Below are 16,619 nucleotides of genomic sequence, written 5' to 3' on the forward strand. Positions count from 1 at the left end.
ACTGATTTCCATAATGACTGCAATAATTTACATTCCCGCCATCAGCGTATAAGGACTTCTCATCCCCCACCCTACCACCTGTGCATCACCGGCATTTGTGAATTTTTTTATTTTTTTGGTGACAGGCATTCTGACCGGGGTCAGATGGAATCTCAGTGTTGTCTTGACTTGCACTTCTCTATGGCTGAAGATGTTGAACATTTCTTCATGTATTTATTTGCCATTTGTACTTCTGAGAACTGTGTGTTGGTTCATTTGCTCATTTACTGATTGGAATAATTGGGTTTTTGTTGTTTAATTTTTTGAGTTCTTTATATATTCTGGATAGTAATCTCCTCTCAAGTGAAGAGCTGGCAAAGATTTCTCTAATCTGTTGGGTGTGTCTTCACTCTGCTAATTGTTTCCTTTGCTGTGCAAATTTTGAATTTGAATTCATGCCCAGTTTTATCATTAGCATACATGGCTTTCAAACCCTTAAATCTTTTCCTTCCCCGCCCCCACCTTATTGTTGGGCTGGGTGGGGGTACATTGTGGCATTTACAAAGGCACTTACAATATATTAAATACATCATATTTGAACTCACCCCTTTTACCACTCCCCTTTATCCACTGCCATTCATGGAATAGTTTCAACAGGTATCATTTTTGCATGTACATGCATGTGTACACATTTTTTGCATTGTTTTCACTCTCCTACCCTCTTTCCCCACCACCTGCCCCCTCCTACTGGTGCCAACCCTATTCCCTGGGTAGGACCTTTTCTGCCCTTCTGTTCTCCAGTTTTGCAGAAGAGAAAAGAAAGATTAAAAAAAAAAAAAACAGAAATATGACATTTTTCTTGTTTGAGATAAAGATAGCTACACAGGAAGTTTCCTTGTGATATTTTTTCCATGCAAATCTTGTCAAGATCATGTATGACCAATGAATATAAATAAATATAAACAAATACAAATGAACTTGCCTCTGATAGCAGAGGAGAAAGGAGAAGCAAACTGCCCCAGACTGGCAAAATTGTACCCCATGCTTTCTTGCTTTGAAGAGATTTTTTTCCCATTGCGACATTTCCAAAAGTGAAATGCATAGATTTTTTTTAATTTGGCAACAACCACAAAGCAAGATAAATCATAAGGTGTCAGTAATTTTCATTACTGGTTCAAAAACAAACTGGTGAGCACTGATCTGAACACCTCCACTGCCTTATTTCTACTGGTAGCAATACAGGGCTGACTTTTAATCTCTTTTTTTTTTTTTTCCAGTACTGGGGGTTTCACACTTGGTAGGCAGGTGCCCTATCACTTGAGCCACTCCATCAGCCCTCATGGCTGATTTTTTTAACTTCAATTCAAACTCCAGGTTTGGGCTTTTAAAATATCAAAAGGTAACATGGAAATACTGTAGTAATTCTTTTGAGTTGTTTAATTTGTCAAAATATGTTTCATTATAAGCAATGGAATCAGAGATAAAAAATTGCAGAACCAATCACAGCATTTTTATGTTGAAGGGTTCCTTGGTGCACACAATGTATCACAGAGCTGACCCACAAAAGGCTGAGCCTGTGTAGTCATGAAAAATGGCAGGAAATAAAAAGCATCATTGATTACTTTTAAAAGATATCGTACACCAGACCCACTGTTTCTTGCACTACCAAGAATACAATCAATGATGGTTTTGAAGGAAATATGCTAATTTTCAGAGTGGCTGAGAATCAGTTAATTCATCCTTTTATTGTAAGAAGTCAAATCCTAAGATTCCACACCTTGATCATAACAGAAAAACTAGAATTTATGAACCAAGCAGGGAACTTCATAAAACACAAAATGAGTCACAAATGAAAGGCCTTGACCCAAGGGACAGCCAAATTAGGGCCAGTCAGTAACTCCTGAAACAGCATTAAAAATAATTCTCTGAAAAAATCCCTGCCTCTGAATGACTCATCACACAAACGTGATTAAACTCGACCAAGAAAAATGTCAGGGAAAACCTAAAAGAAACTAAGCCATAAAAATCTTCCAAAAGTCTGTTTTGATTCCCTTCAGTATTACTCAGTTATTACATGATTTGTATGCAGCCACACTCTTTTGTCAATATGGTAGTCGTTCTTTTGACGTCCCTGAGGTAAATGGCAGCTGTTGTCACTCTGATTTGATCTCCAATGAGATTAACCGAGTTAGTCTCTTGCTATGTTGCTAATTTAGAAATTTGGATCTTATAATCCTTAACCTATAAATTCAATAATATTTTCACCAACAGACCAGTGTTAATGATTATTTATAAGGCATTTTGTCCTCAAGTAGAAGGGAAATGTCTCCTAAAGTAAGTCACTCATTGCCAAAGAGAAGCTATGAATACTCCCTCTTACCTGCTTCGGAGTTGTTGTGTATTTTAGCACCCAGAAAGACTCTGGTTTAGAGAAATCTCGAAAGCTGCCTCGAGCTCTTGTTCTTACAGGCCTAACTGGAAGTGGCTGGAGATGCAGAAAGGACAAACGATAGAAGACAGACATGCGGAAAGTTGGGGCCAGGTGTGCTGGGTGCTCAGATGGAGACACACAACAGCCTTGTCACTTCTTTTCTCTAATTACTCTTCTTTTACATCATTTCTTTTCTTCTCTACTCTTTAAGGCCTTACTTCTAAAGTCTTTCTTTAAGATCTTGCTTCTTTTCTATTCTTTAAAGTCTCTTTCCTTAGACTCACACTGTCCCATGTTTTCTTTAATCTCTCTTCAAAGTCTCTTTCCTTAGACTTGCACTGTCTCATGTTCTCTTTAGCTTTTCTTTAGTGTAGCTTTTCTAAACCCTATGCATAAAGTTCTTGGTGCAGAAAGCTGCTCTGGTGGAGACACACAGCCAGCAGCGTCAGCATCAGCCAATCAAAAATCCCATGAAGAAACCCCATCAAAAATCCCTCCATCAAAACCCTCTGTCCTCCTTCAGCAAGTCTTTTATATCCAGTGGTAAACAAGGAGGTGGAGCAACAGTTCTCAGGGAGGGATGTGACATTGTAACAAGGGAAACCTGTGTTCCTACTTCTCTGAACATAAACAATTTAGGAATGTGCTGCATTTTGCCTTCTCACTCTCTTCTGTGGCTGGGGCTATGCCAAACTCAGCCTGTTCTCATAGGTTTCTCATAATCCACTCCCCACATCTCCCCCTTTTTTATTTCTTAAATGCCCAATGAAACCCATTCCCCAATCCAAGGAGTCATCTTGAAACCTCTGTTGTATGCCAGAGCTGTTAGGATCCAGTCTCTCAAGCACAAGGTAAAATCTCTTTGATTATGAGCCGCCTGCAAGGCAGCCTGTAGGGGACTCTTAGCAAGAGTAGGAAGTGTCTTGGCCCATGGAAGTAACCCCAAATGCATGGTTCCCAGTACTTGATGGGCTGGAGGGTCCTCCTGACCCTCCTCATCTGACACTGAATCAGAATCATCTCCAGACTGAACTTTACTTTTAAGATGGGGCTGATGGTTCAGTGTCTCCACCACCCACAGCATCTTGTTACTGCCTCTCACACTCCTGTAGGACTGGTTGTAAGGGGTGAGACCCACATCCCAGCTCAGCTTCCAAGGAGGAAAATCTTTTACTTCTTACTTCTATTTCCTTACTTTATTATAACATCTCTCTTTTATCCTATATTTCTTCTACTGTATTCTACCATATAATTCTTCTTCTACCATATTTTACCTTATATTTCTTCTACTTTATATTTCTACTATATTTTTTTCCTTTTACCTAACTTCTTTAACATAGTTTTTTAAAGCCTATGTAGTTTTCCATGTTTTTACACCTGATGGTATTCAATTTACTCTCTCTCACACTTTGCTTATTTTTCTATTCCTTGCTTATTTTTCATTTCTCTATTATACATGTACTTCTCAGAGAATGTTTCCTCATGTCAGGCTTTGAGTTCCCCCGTAGTTAGGTCCCTGTTCAGGCACCATCTATCGAGAGCTTTCTCGAGCTCTGTTACTCCTGAACCTAACCAGGGCCATGCCAAACTCAGCCTGTAGATCACTGAGCACAACTGTGCTTATGACAAGTTCTCATAGGCTTCTCATAATCCACTCCCCACAGAGAAAGAAGAGTGTTGGCCCCTTTCACCAAAAAAGTGACTGACTTGTAGCAATGGTAAAGAACTTGCCAATGTTCAGAAGCCTTGAAAACTCAGTCTCGCTCTGGCCTGTGGCTTCAACCACTTTACTGTGATAGCAGATGGTAAATGCCTGAGTACCAAAAGGCAGCATGTCCCAAGGTATTGTGACTTTGAAATCAGTTAAAGTAGTCAGGTGGGCTTCCTGGAAGGACAGATAAACTTGATAGCTCTTGTCAAAGACTTGGCAAATGAATCAGTAAAACTGAAAAGAAACAACTGACAAGGAGATGAGAGTCCAGGAGAAGAAATTAACATTGTAAGAAAATGCCAGCCCAGGCGTCCATGTGTGGATGATGAATGTTCTTGCCGGATGACTTCGAGAGACAAGCACTGCTGGCAGTGGAAAGTCAGTGCTATCCTGTAAAGAGTAACAGCTTCGCCTCTTAGGGGGCCAGGTGACAGAACCAAGAAGGTGGCAGAAGTAATAACATCAGCTCATAATTAGAACATGTAACCACACGAGTTTTTCACCCCAAAAGACAAGATCTTGTCACATGGCAGGACTGATGAAGAAAGAAGCCTGTCCCCTAGCCATGGACAAACACCCAGAGCAGCTGTGTCCCCAAGCATTGAGATGGGATGGCTGTTGGACAGTGACAAGTTGGTCTTCTGGCCCAGCAGAAGGTCCAGTTAGGGACAAAAACTTACAGGCAGAGTGCCAAATGTCCTAGCGTATGAAAACACCTGAAGCTGGTGATTTATGAGCAACAAAAATTTATTTCTCACAGTTCTGGAGGTTGGAAATATGAGATCCAGGTGCTTCCAGGCTCAGTGTCAGGTGAGGGCAGGTGTCACCTCCAAGATGACATCTTGGACGCTGCATCCTGCAGAAGGTATGAACACTGTGTCCACAAATGCCAAAAAGGATGCAAAGGCAGAAGAGGGGACAGGCTACTTTCCCGCAGCCCTTTCTAAGGCCTGCTGCTGTACATGAAATCAGGCCATCTCCTCCTCTTAACAGTTTTGCATTGGAAATTAAGTTTCAGCAAAATTTGGGAGTGGGCACAAACATTCAAACCACGGCACCAAACCGAGAATCCAATCACAGGCCTAGGTAAACTAAAGCCCACACTTTGAAGAGCCCAGATAAAATTTTAAAGAAGGAAAAGGTTGTCATACCAACAGTGGCAAAAAGGACATGCTGTATTTGAAAAAGTCAACGAGGTCTCTGATCAAATGTAGAAATCCAAAGATGTGGCCAAGTACAGTGGCACACAGCTATAATCCCAGCTACTGAAGTGGGGGAGATAGGACGATTGTAGTTTGAGACCAGCCCAAGCAAAACAGTTAGCCCTATCTCAGAAATAAGCCAGGTGTGATAGCACACGTCTGTAATCCTAGCTACTGTGGAGGCAGATGTAGAATTGTGGTGCAAGGCTGGCCCAGGTAAAAGTGAGATATCCTATCTGAAAAATAACTACATCAAAAAGAGATGGAGTGCAAGTACCAGGCCCTGTGTTCAAAATCCAAGTATCACCATCAGAGACTCACAGCCAGCCAGGTGTGTGATGGAAGGGTGGGTAATTGGGTTGGGGGCGGGGGGAGGGAGTGTGCCACAAGACGAGAAACTTGGGAGCCTTGAAGGCCACAGGGTCCACCTAGCTGTGAAAAGCAACTTATTCTGACCTCTGAAGGAATTCAGGGACACAGCATCAGGGCCCCAAGATCCTCCGTATGGGAGCTTCAAGTTCAAGAAAGCACGTGTGAAGAACTAGGACGTTCCACTAACGATGGAGTCCGAAAAGACTGGGAGAGCATTTTGTGTGCATTAGAAGCCCAGACTCAATGCGATGCCTAGAGCGTGTTACGAGTTCAGTAAACATTGGACAAATAAACAGACGAATACTATCCTCCTGACATTCCCTAAACTGCCCTAGAGACAGAGCTAGCATTACAGAACGACACCACTTAGGGATGTAATCTGCAAAGCACAGGGCTTCCTTCCCTCCCTTCCTCCTTCCTTCTTTCCTTCCTTCTGCCTTCCTTTCCTCCCTCCTTCTTCCCTCCTTCCTTCCTTCTTCCTTCCTCCCTTTTTCCTTTCTTCTTTCTTTCTTTCTTTTTGGGGGTACTGGAATTTGAACTCCGGGCCTTGCACTTGCTAGACGGTTGTAGAGCCCTTGAGTCACACACCGCACCCTTTTCACTTCAGTTACTTCTCAGATGGGTCTCACGCTTTTTGACTGGGGCTGGCCTCAGACTGTGATTCTCCTTACTGATGGCTCTTACGTTGCTGAGATTACAGGTATGTATCACCATACTTGGCTTCCCGTCTTTCATTGAACTTCAAAGCGTCCTTACTCAAAGTTAAGCATGGCCCCTCTCCCTGGCGAATGGCCCTAGAAGTAGCAAGTTCATAAAGTACCAACATGTAGCCAGATGCCTGTGGCTCATGTGTATAATCCTAGCTACTCAAAGAGGCACAGATCAGGAGGATAAGCAGTTCAAGGCCAACCCAGGCAAACAGTTTGCAATATCCTATCTTGAAAATACCCAACACAGAAAAGGGCTTTGGAGTGGCTCAAGTGGTACAGTATCTGCCTAGCAAGCATAAGGCCCTGAGTTCAAACCCTAGTGCCACCAAGTAAAATAAAATAAAGTACTAACATCTAACTGGTGTGGGTCCCTGAAACATGAGTGACAAAAGCAAGTAAGAATGGGGAAAGGAAGTGTGCTGAAAAGAAACAGCCGACTTAACAGTTTGCCTTATGCTCGCTCCAAATGGAGGAGACCGTATCGCTTGTAACACATGGGCACTGCCCTGTTTTATATCACTGGACAAAGTCTGGATCTCTGGTCCTGCATTCCTCCCTTGCTCTCTCCTTCCTCCCCTTGCATTCAGCTGCTCCCTAAGCTCGGCAACGGAAGCCTGTGTGCACAGCAGCCAACTCTGGGAAAAAACGGGCCCATGTGCAGCTTCAAGTTCCAGTCCCAGGTCCTTCTGTCCTTTCTCATCTAAGCCGCCTGGCATTTGTGTATCCACCAAGTGTCACAGTCTATCACATAGTGTAACAACTACAGAAGAGCAGATAGAAAAAGGTCAGTTGACAGCTTAGACATACAACAGTAGTGTTTAAAACTGATATACAGAAAGTGTGGTCATCTCACCCAGCTTCAGCAACAAATATTATTGGAATATTTAGTGAACTGTAGTTTTTAAATCTGTTTAATTCCCAGTTCATTGAAAACAGTAAAAATTCAAGTCATAAAGATTAAGAGAAAATAACAATTTTATTGATTCTCTGGCTTTTTAAGCTTTAAAGTTAGATAAGAAATTACAGAAGAAAGTCAAACTTAACAATGTAAGGTTGAATCTTCATATCAGAAAATACTTAAAACAAAATTTAAAATATAATAGTCATCTAGTTTGTGATAGCAGTACTTTAATTTCCCTTTGAGCAAGTAATGTCTCTTCTTGGCTTACTGGGGCTGTCTTCACCCTCCAAAAGTGGATATTTGAGATAATGGTGGTCATTGTCACATTCCGTATCTCTAAACAGATCGACTATTTGAGGAACAGCCACGTGGCCCATGTCCACCCAGTGAGTGGGACTCAGTTCAAGAAACTGTGCCAAAACGCCTGGGAAAGAGAACCATCTTCTCACAGAGCTGGCTATGAGGCTGAACCTTGCTTGGCAGAAGAGGCCGGCCTGAGGAAGGTTGGTCTGGAGGAAATCCAGGCTGAGATGGAGGCTCTGACCCTGGAAGCCTCTATTAAATCCTTACACTCACTTCCACCTGAAGGCAAAGCCCTCAGTCTCTCGAGCTAGTAAATTCCCATCGTCACTAAGTTAGTTACAAGCGATTTTGTCTCCTACAACCAAACAAGATTAAAACTCAAAATAAGAGAGAGTATGACAAGCATTGCATAAGAGTGGTGATTTTGTATAAATCAATAAGAATGTTACTTCATAGAAAAATTAACCATTTACTAAGAGGATTAAATAGCTAATAAACACTGAAAATTTTAAATGTACCATATTAGTAATCAAACAAATGCAACTAAGGCATATTTTAGATATCACTTTTCACCTCTAAAGTTAGCCAAAATAGTTATAAAACTCATCCAAAATGGAAGTAAAGATGAGGTAGACAGCCCTCTCGAGCACTTACAGAAGTGCATCGATGTGGGCGTTTTTTACAAACTGTTGAGAAATACATAGAGACACTTAAACACTCTCACATTTCATTACAACAATTCCAAAAGACATATGTCATATGTTTTCTCTCATATGCAGAACCTACACCTAAAAAAGAAAGAAAAAAAATGACGTGAGTGTAAAAAAAATGACGTGGTGGGGGTGAAAATGATTGAAATACTTTATGTGCATGCATGAAAATGGAATCATGAAACCTATTAAGATTGTAAAAATTAATTAGGTAGGAGGGGATAAGAAAGAGTAATAGAGGGTGAATTTGATCTAAGTATATTGTATGCATGCATGGAAATATCACAATCAAACCCCTTATAAGATACGCTAATAAATAAATATAATTCCACACTTAGTAATCTAGCCAAGGTATCATTTGAAACCAAGGAAAGCATTATATATAGGAAACAAACAAACCCATGTTTAATAAGCACTCACAGTGACATGGCAGAGTGGCAGGGATATTTCTTCTCTTCTTCCTACTTGACTGAATTTTCTAAATTGCCTATAATAAGCACAACCTTGATAGTCAGAAGAAAATTTTAAAAATCTTTTTTAAAAATTCTTTCTCCCTTTCTCCCATTTTTGCAGAAGTACGTGGACTCTGAGAACACAGAACATCACAGACTCAATGTTTCTTGTACGGATTTCCAGTTTCCTTCATGCAGCTGTCATTTGAAGACCCGCCCTAAGAGTGGGAGGGACACTGCTCAGAGGCCATCTTGCTCAGGAGGACACATGGCTGTCAGTGATGAGTGTCTCCTTGTACTGATTCAACATGTCAAGCTGATCTCTGTGGTTGACTCACTCTTGGTCAACCTCAAGTCATTCATTCTCGTTCTCCTCTCTGGAGCAATAGAGATCGTGCCAAAGGGAGACAAAGGTATTATCATTCAGGGCTAAGCTACACCACTATACTATTATTATGATTTGGGCAGAAGCTCTGAACCTGTGCCTTGATAAATGGAAATGAGGATACCCATCTCTCAGAGAGGTCAAAAAGAACCCATGCTGTTTTGGTTTTGGATGTTGCTGTTTTGCGGTACTGGGGATTGAACTCAGGACTTGAACTTGTTAGGCAAGTACTTACCCAGCCCTTTACCTTTGAATTTATTTTCAGATATGGTCTTGCACTTTTTGCCCAGACCAGAGATCCTCCTGTCTCCACCTCCATGCCTGTAGTTGAGATTACAGGCGTGTACCACCACATCCAGCTGATATCTCATATTATCAAGTACTCAGCATGGTCATGGGAAACATGGGTGGAGTGTTAATTCTCTGTCCTCCTGTCCTGAGAGCTGGGCATGGTGCCTACAATACAACAATCTGAAATTTTTGTTGAATGCATGTATTGTTACACCTTACAGCTGCTCACAAACCATCTACTTAATAGTCAAGAATTATGCTTCAAATACACATCAAAATGATTAGTCTGGTTTTCAAACCCCTTCCTTTTCCTATTTTTTCTCTATTTGATATTCTTTGCAACACCACAATGAGCAACACAGCAAATTTTTAGTGATGGTCAAAAGATAATCCGAAATCCTACTTGTTGCTTCTTTGCACCCTGGGTGTATTGTATCAGGGACCAAGGATCTGAACTTAGAGCTCAGTGGTGCTCTCTGCTTCCTCCCACTACTTGGGACTTGATTCCACTCACTCATTTTCAGATAAGATACTCAGGACCAACAGGAGCCAAAGGTGGCTTTCCTTTATTCTGTTCACTGTGAATTCTGCACCAGTCGCCCTGAACCGTGGTCCCATCCCTCAAGACTTCTCTTAGCGTCGCTGGCAAGCCTACTTGGCTCTGGGCCAGCAACTACCCCCAAATGACTAGGTTGGCTTCTGCCCATTCAGCTTTGTTTTCCTGACTTTGATTTCATCCTCTGGGATAGGAACAGTGACAGTGATGTTATTTAATATTCTTCCTCTTTCCTTCCTCCTCTGGATTGAAAAAGATGCCAAATAAGAATTTCTCTGTTTTCCAAGAACTGCATTCAGGGTCAAAACTAAGGACTAAAACATGCTAAGGCATTCCCCCAATATTCTAACACCCCTACACAGCTAAGAGGTACTGTCAGCCACTGGCTTACGAGTGCCCACTGACACCTCTCTCTGGACAGTGTGTGAAGAGAACTGGGAGCACCTTGAAGGGGGTGAGCTTCGGGGTGGGGGGGACGTCAGTCCCTTACTTGCTGGGAAGAGAGCTCTAAAAGAATCCATTGGTTTCAGGAATGGAGTGACCACATGGTGGCAAGATGGCAAGTCATTTTACAGCTCATAATCTATTTGGTGAACACATCTGGCTCCCCAAGTCAAGGAGAGCAAGGTGAGGCTGAGAAGACATGACACTGGAGCTTTCTGGTCCCTTCCTTTAACATGGCATGGACAGGTGGCTTTTCAGAGTCACACCAGGACAAGTTGCTAAACTCTAGCTACCATTCCAGGCTTCGCCAGAGGGGAGGACATCCAGGAAAGGAGGTCTCTGTGTTGGGTTCTATGACGTCTAGAGGAACCAAGGGACTGGAAAAGATAAAGCCAAATTTCTCACATCGGGAGCTATTAAATGCAAAGGAAAGGGCTTGGAAGACCCTCAGAGGAACCCCTGGGAAAGGCCAGCAACTACATTCCCATTACACAGAGGGCATTACCAACACCGACCAGCAGAGAACTCAGCTTTGTCACAGGCAGCTGCCTGCAACCCTCTTCTCCATTGCCTGAAGATGAGAGAGAAACTGGGGGCCAGAGGATGAAGGAGCGAGAAGTCAATTCTTTTTGGAATGAAAGGAGGAAAAGAATTTTGAACTTCACTTAAAATTAAAATTTTGAAACAACACAAGACTATTTTTTATTTTTTTATTATTGTTATATGGGGCCCCATTGAGATATTTACAAAAGTTCTTTTATCCCTCCCCCCTATAACTGAAAGTGTCTAGAATCTCCTACAATCTAGCCAATAGATTCTTAAGGTACCTGCTATTACTTATATATAATTAGGTGCTAAACTGTCTAATTGTGGCAAGGATGTAATTTGGTGGTAGAGCATTTACCAAGCAAGTGCAAGGACCTGGGTTCAATCTCCAGCACCACAAAAACAGCTAATTCAATCAGTGCAATGAAGAAGAGTAATTGGAAGCTCACACCTAAATTAAGTTAATTGTAAGTCTTCAACAAGTGTACTTAGTTATATCTTTCATTGGTTTCACGTTTATTTAGAGTAGGGATGGCACATTGGCATTGCTTGATGTTCTCCCCTTTTCCTTCTTTTTCTGGATAATATAGTGATTTTTACATTCGGAATATCTGTGTCTTTTGATACCTCCCAGAGCAGCACAATAAAAATGACTCAAACCAGGAACCTGAGATGAGACCCTCAAAGGGTCCCTGTTTGACCTTGGCAATGATAGAATTCTGACACAACAATCTCTGGGTAGACTACCAGAGATGAATGCAGGGCCTGTAGCAAAGAGCAAGGGCTGGAGTGGGTAGAGATGTGACCACATAAATGTTTAAAGAGAGTCTTGGTATTCCTTGGCATTGTGAAAAATGGAAAGAATTCACCCTGGTGGGAGACCAAAATGCCTGTGTCTTTAGAGGCCAGGGGTTAATTTTTTAGCTCACCACTCACAACGTCATTATAAAATCTCCTAACACATGGCCATAAGGTGGGCCAAATTACACTTGAAGTAAAGTGGGGTGGGGAGTTATTAAAATGACTTCAGAGGGCTAGGGGTGTAACTTGCTAGCCAGGGTAGCACCTGGCTAGCAAGAGCAAGGACCTGAGTTCAAATCCCAAAACTACCAAAAAATATTAATTAAAACAAAATGACAGTCAACAGGCACACTAAGAAAATGAGCAGTCAAAGTGAGAGTGTTATTTAAAAAATGTTGTGGCTGGTGGGAAGAGGTTCATCTCCACACCACCATGAGTGACACTAACATTCATGTAGGATGGTGTCCGTTGTGCCTCTATAAGGTAGAGACAAATCCTACAGCCTGTCTCATGAAGAATGCCAGGTAAAGAAGGGAACCAGCAGACAACAGAGTGCAGGCTGGGACATCAATGAAGTGGTGACTCCTATAGACACCAGACACAGTGACCGACCCTGGAGACCTTGCCAAGAAAGGGATTTTGTTGATTATAAACATGACTAGGAAAAAAGAATACTTTCCTAATACTTCCCTTTATTATTTGTAAATCTTACCCTTTTGTTTATACTGATCTCCAGGCTGGAAGGCTTAATAATTAAGACTACAGTAAATAATAATGGTGAAAAATTTAGCACTATATTTTAACTGAGATTTTTCAATGCCTTAGTCCTATGGAACAAGGTTCATGGGATTTCAGGGACTTCCACAGAAAGAAAAGGAGCCTTCTGAAGATGGACTGTGTTTTCATAAAATGATAGTATTGCATGCTATCGACAAAGCTTGTGTTTCTGATTAGCGCAACCAGAACAAATGTTTTGAGTTTTTCTTTCTCTTACATTCTCTGGTGGTGAATTTCAGCTCGTCTAACGCATTGCTCAAACTTCCTTGTGACCACCGAATAAAAGAAATGGTAGCCTCCCAGACCTACAGCTCCTGATGCACAGGTCACGTTTGTTGAGATTTTTTTTTTTAAGCCCAACAGGAAATTTCCTATAACACACAAGTAAAATAAATTTGGCAGTTTCTATTTCAGAATTCTTCTGCTGAATGTCTCCTGTTTTTGACTCTTTGTCGTAAAGTCCTAGAAACATCACGGAAACCTTAAAGTGATAACTTTTCCATTGGAATGTTTCTGAGTTCTTGGGGAAAAAAGACAAAAGTAAACCTGCTGTTATGGGATGTAAAACAGGTGAGACTTAGCCAAAACGAAGCCTCAATTATTAGCTGGGAATTCAAAATGCCTCAGAATTACAGTACTTTCTGGAAAATGAACAGGAGTTGGACTGAGATGTCTTATCCAGCTTTGAGGCAGGTTAAAACTAGGAAAAGTTCAGGACTCTTAGAAAATATATGACTTAATAATGTATTTCAGTTTAAGCATTCCCCTCTCTTTCTCTGAACCTGCTTTTTGATTGCAAATGTGTGTAGGTTATTCACACCCCAGTTCAAGAACAACTAAACCACCTTCACCTGGCCCAGGTGCAGCCCAGGGCTCACACATGCCTCTCCCCCACTCATTCTTCCCTTCCCGAAGGTTAGCAGAAGGTTTAAAAGCACTTGGAAAAGAGAATTACTCTCTCTGCTTCCACCTTCCATTTGGTCCCACCGTGATCCCGTTTGTGCTTCCCTTCCCTAACTTTTGATAAACTCCATTTACACCCACGTGTCCTGCCATGGATTCTTCCATGTGGGACACAAAGAATTTGGAAATCCTCTGACCAGAGACTACACCATTGCTGTTAACAGCATGACTAGAGGTAACACTAGTCAATGCTAAGGAAATAAAATGTGCAGTTTCGTTCCCAAGGGTCTTGGAAAATTAGTGCAAAAAAAAAAAAAAAGGTTCAGGGCTTAAAATTTAGCTGTGGGAAAGTTACCACAGTTAACTAGATAAGAAAACAGCAGATCCCAGGGGAAGCAAGTAGGGGGGACTGTAGGATGCAATGGGGAGCAGCCTCAGAGCAACTCACCACAGCTGTTGGCTCCATCCAGTCACCGAGCAAGGGCAGGTTCGAGGAGGAGACCTGTCCTCACTCCTCAGCGTCTGGGGAGTTCAGGGCTTTCCAGCACAAAGAGCCATCAGTTGTAGGGCGAAGTGACAGAGGATTCAGGGAGATGGGATGGCTAATGGATAGGGGAATAAATTCTCCCAGAACACTCCCTGTTTGAGCCATTGGAAATGGAGTCACCCTTCCAATAACCTGTACGTCTGTTTCTTTTTTCTATTTTCAATTTATAATAACAATAACGACCTAGACATAGGACATTTCCTGGGCTCTAATGACTGTCTGAGGTTAATGGCCCTCAGCTACACCTCAGACCATCAACCCCTCCCAGCTGGTCATTAATCTCCAGGAAACCTCCTGTTCCAGGGTCATTATTGTTTCAATATCAGCTGTGCCTTAAACACTTTATGGATCCTGCAAATACACATCTCTTGCCAACAGAGGTTATAAGACCGGTTTAGAATTCCAAAATTATCCTGAGTTCAACCTCAGAGGTGTTTTCTTCAAAACCAAAATTGGTTTAATAAAAGGCTCAACTGTATTTTAATTTGTTTATTTACATTTTCTCTGGAAGGAGGTCTATTAAATGTTACAAGGACTTGAACAAAAATCAATTCATATTGAGGTAAAAAGGTCACCATTAGAAGGGACCACCCTTTCTCCCAAGCTGTCATATAATCCAGTCTGTGAGAAGACACGTTATTTGTGAAAATGCTGTATGTTCTTAAATGTTACCAGGTTACAGTCCATGCACAGATTTTTCAAAATGTAAAACATTTTTAATTCTAAAGACCCTTTATCTACTTTCATCAGAAATACCCCAATGTATACACAAATATTAGAATAAGCATTTTTTCTTTTTACAGAATGCACCAAATAAAGAAGAGCTGACACAAGGATGAAATACACCTTCTGGAAGAGGCAGGAAGTAAGATTCTGACTCAGCAGCAGAGGAAAGTATGCTTTCCCGGGAAGCCTTTGAGATCTGGAGAACATGTGTAGGCAAAGGAGACTGGGCAAGCCTCAGCACCAGGGAAATCCAAGTAACAGCAATGGGCCACATTAAATGGGGAAACCATGGATATGTGGGGACTTGGACTTGGGCAGGCAGGCCCTCAGAGAGATGGGCCCCAGCTTTGGAAGAACTTTGGGTCAGAGATCCACGTAGGAAAGCTGTGATAAAAACAGAGGCTAAGTGAGGAATTATAATTTCATTCCCAGACCTGGAAACTGAAATAAAGGTAAAACACTGGTCACCGGCGTGAAGCATAAGCTCAGATACCCACCCAAGAGCACAAATCAGAGAAAACAAGAAGCTACGTGACTTAACCACAGAAATTTATTTCTCACAGATCCAGAGGCTGGAAGGCCAACATAAAGGTGCTGGGTAATTAACTCAGTGCCTAGGGAGAGCCTACCGTGCCCTGCATATGGTTTGAGTGTGTCCTGCCTGAGTTCAGCCCCTGGTGTGGAGCTGTGGCAGGTGGTTAAGAGGCAGGGCCTGGTGGGAAGTAATTATGTCCTTGGGAGCAAGGCCCTCAGATGGTATAATGCCCATGTCAAGGAGTGAGTTAGTTCTTGTGAGCGTGAGTTGTTAGAAAGCAAGGCTGCTCCATGAACTTGGCCCCTTCTGCAAATGGCCAGTCCTCTTTCCATTTCCCTGCAATGTTATGATCCAGAAAAGAGAGAGAGAGAATGAAAATAGAAGGGGGACTATTAGAGAAGAGGCAGGAGGGGGGGATAAGAGGAAAACTGGGGATGCTACGATCCAAATATGTTATATGCATGTAGGAAAATGCCAAAATGGCCTGTTGCTACACCACTCTGAAATGCCTGATTGGCACTTGGATGGGAGAAAAATGTCACAAGGAAACCCATTATTTAGCACAATTAATACACACTAATAAAAAAGAGCTAATAATCTCTTCATAGGGCTACACCATTAGGACTCCTCTAAACCTAACCATCTCCCAAAGGAGAGGTCCAAATTCGATCATACTGAGGATTAGAGAGTCAACAGATGAACCTTAGGGGACAAACATTCAGGATGGTTGGACTCCCAGTGACCAGTGATGAGGCAATCTTATAACCTGGCATAGAGCTGAATCTTGGAGCTGTTGGGCTTTGGGGCAGAAAACCAAATGGGTCACATGGAGCTATGCACTCAATATTCTATTTCCAGAAGAAAAAAAAATCATTATTTAAAATGACAGCTGGGTGTGGTGGTGCACATGACAATCCCAACACTCAGGAGGCTGAAAGGAAGATCTCAAATTCAAGGACTACATAGTGAGCTCCAGAACTGCCTCCGCTACACAGTGAGACTCTATCTCAATCAATCAATCAATAAGTCACTTGAAGATTTTACAATAAGCCACATGACTGAGAAAACCATAAGGTACTGGGACTCAAAGCAGAGAGTGAAAGAAAACAAGAATTTTCTGAAATTGTAAAATAAACTCCTCATCAGAGGGAAATGAATTAAGTCATAGAAAATGAAATGATGCATTGATCATTCCCTACCCCACTGCTGTTATAACATTTTCTGCAAGCACTCAGGAGGATACACGAGCTGATGCTGGAAGGCCTTAACTAAGACATCAGGACATCAAAAGACAAAAGATGAATTTGAAAGATTGAGACAAGAGCTCAGAGAGTTGC

The sequence above is a fragment of the Castor canadensis genome, chromosome 2 (assembly GCF_047511655.1).
Source record: "Castor canadensis chromosome 2, mCasCan1.hap1v2, whole genome shotgun sequence".
Taxonomy (NCBI): Eukaryota; Metazoa; Chordata; class Mammalia; order Rodentia; family Castoridae; genus Castor; species Castor canadensis.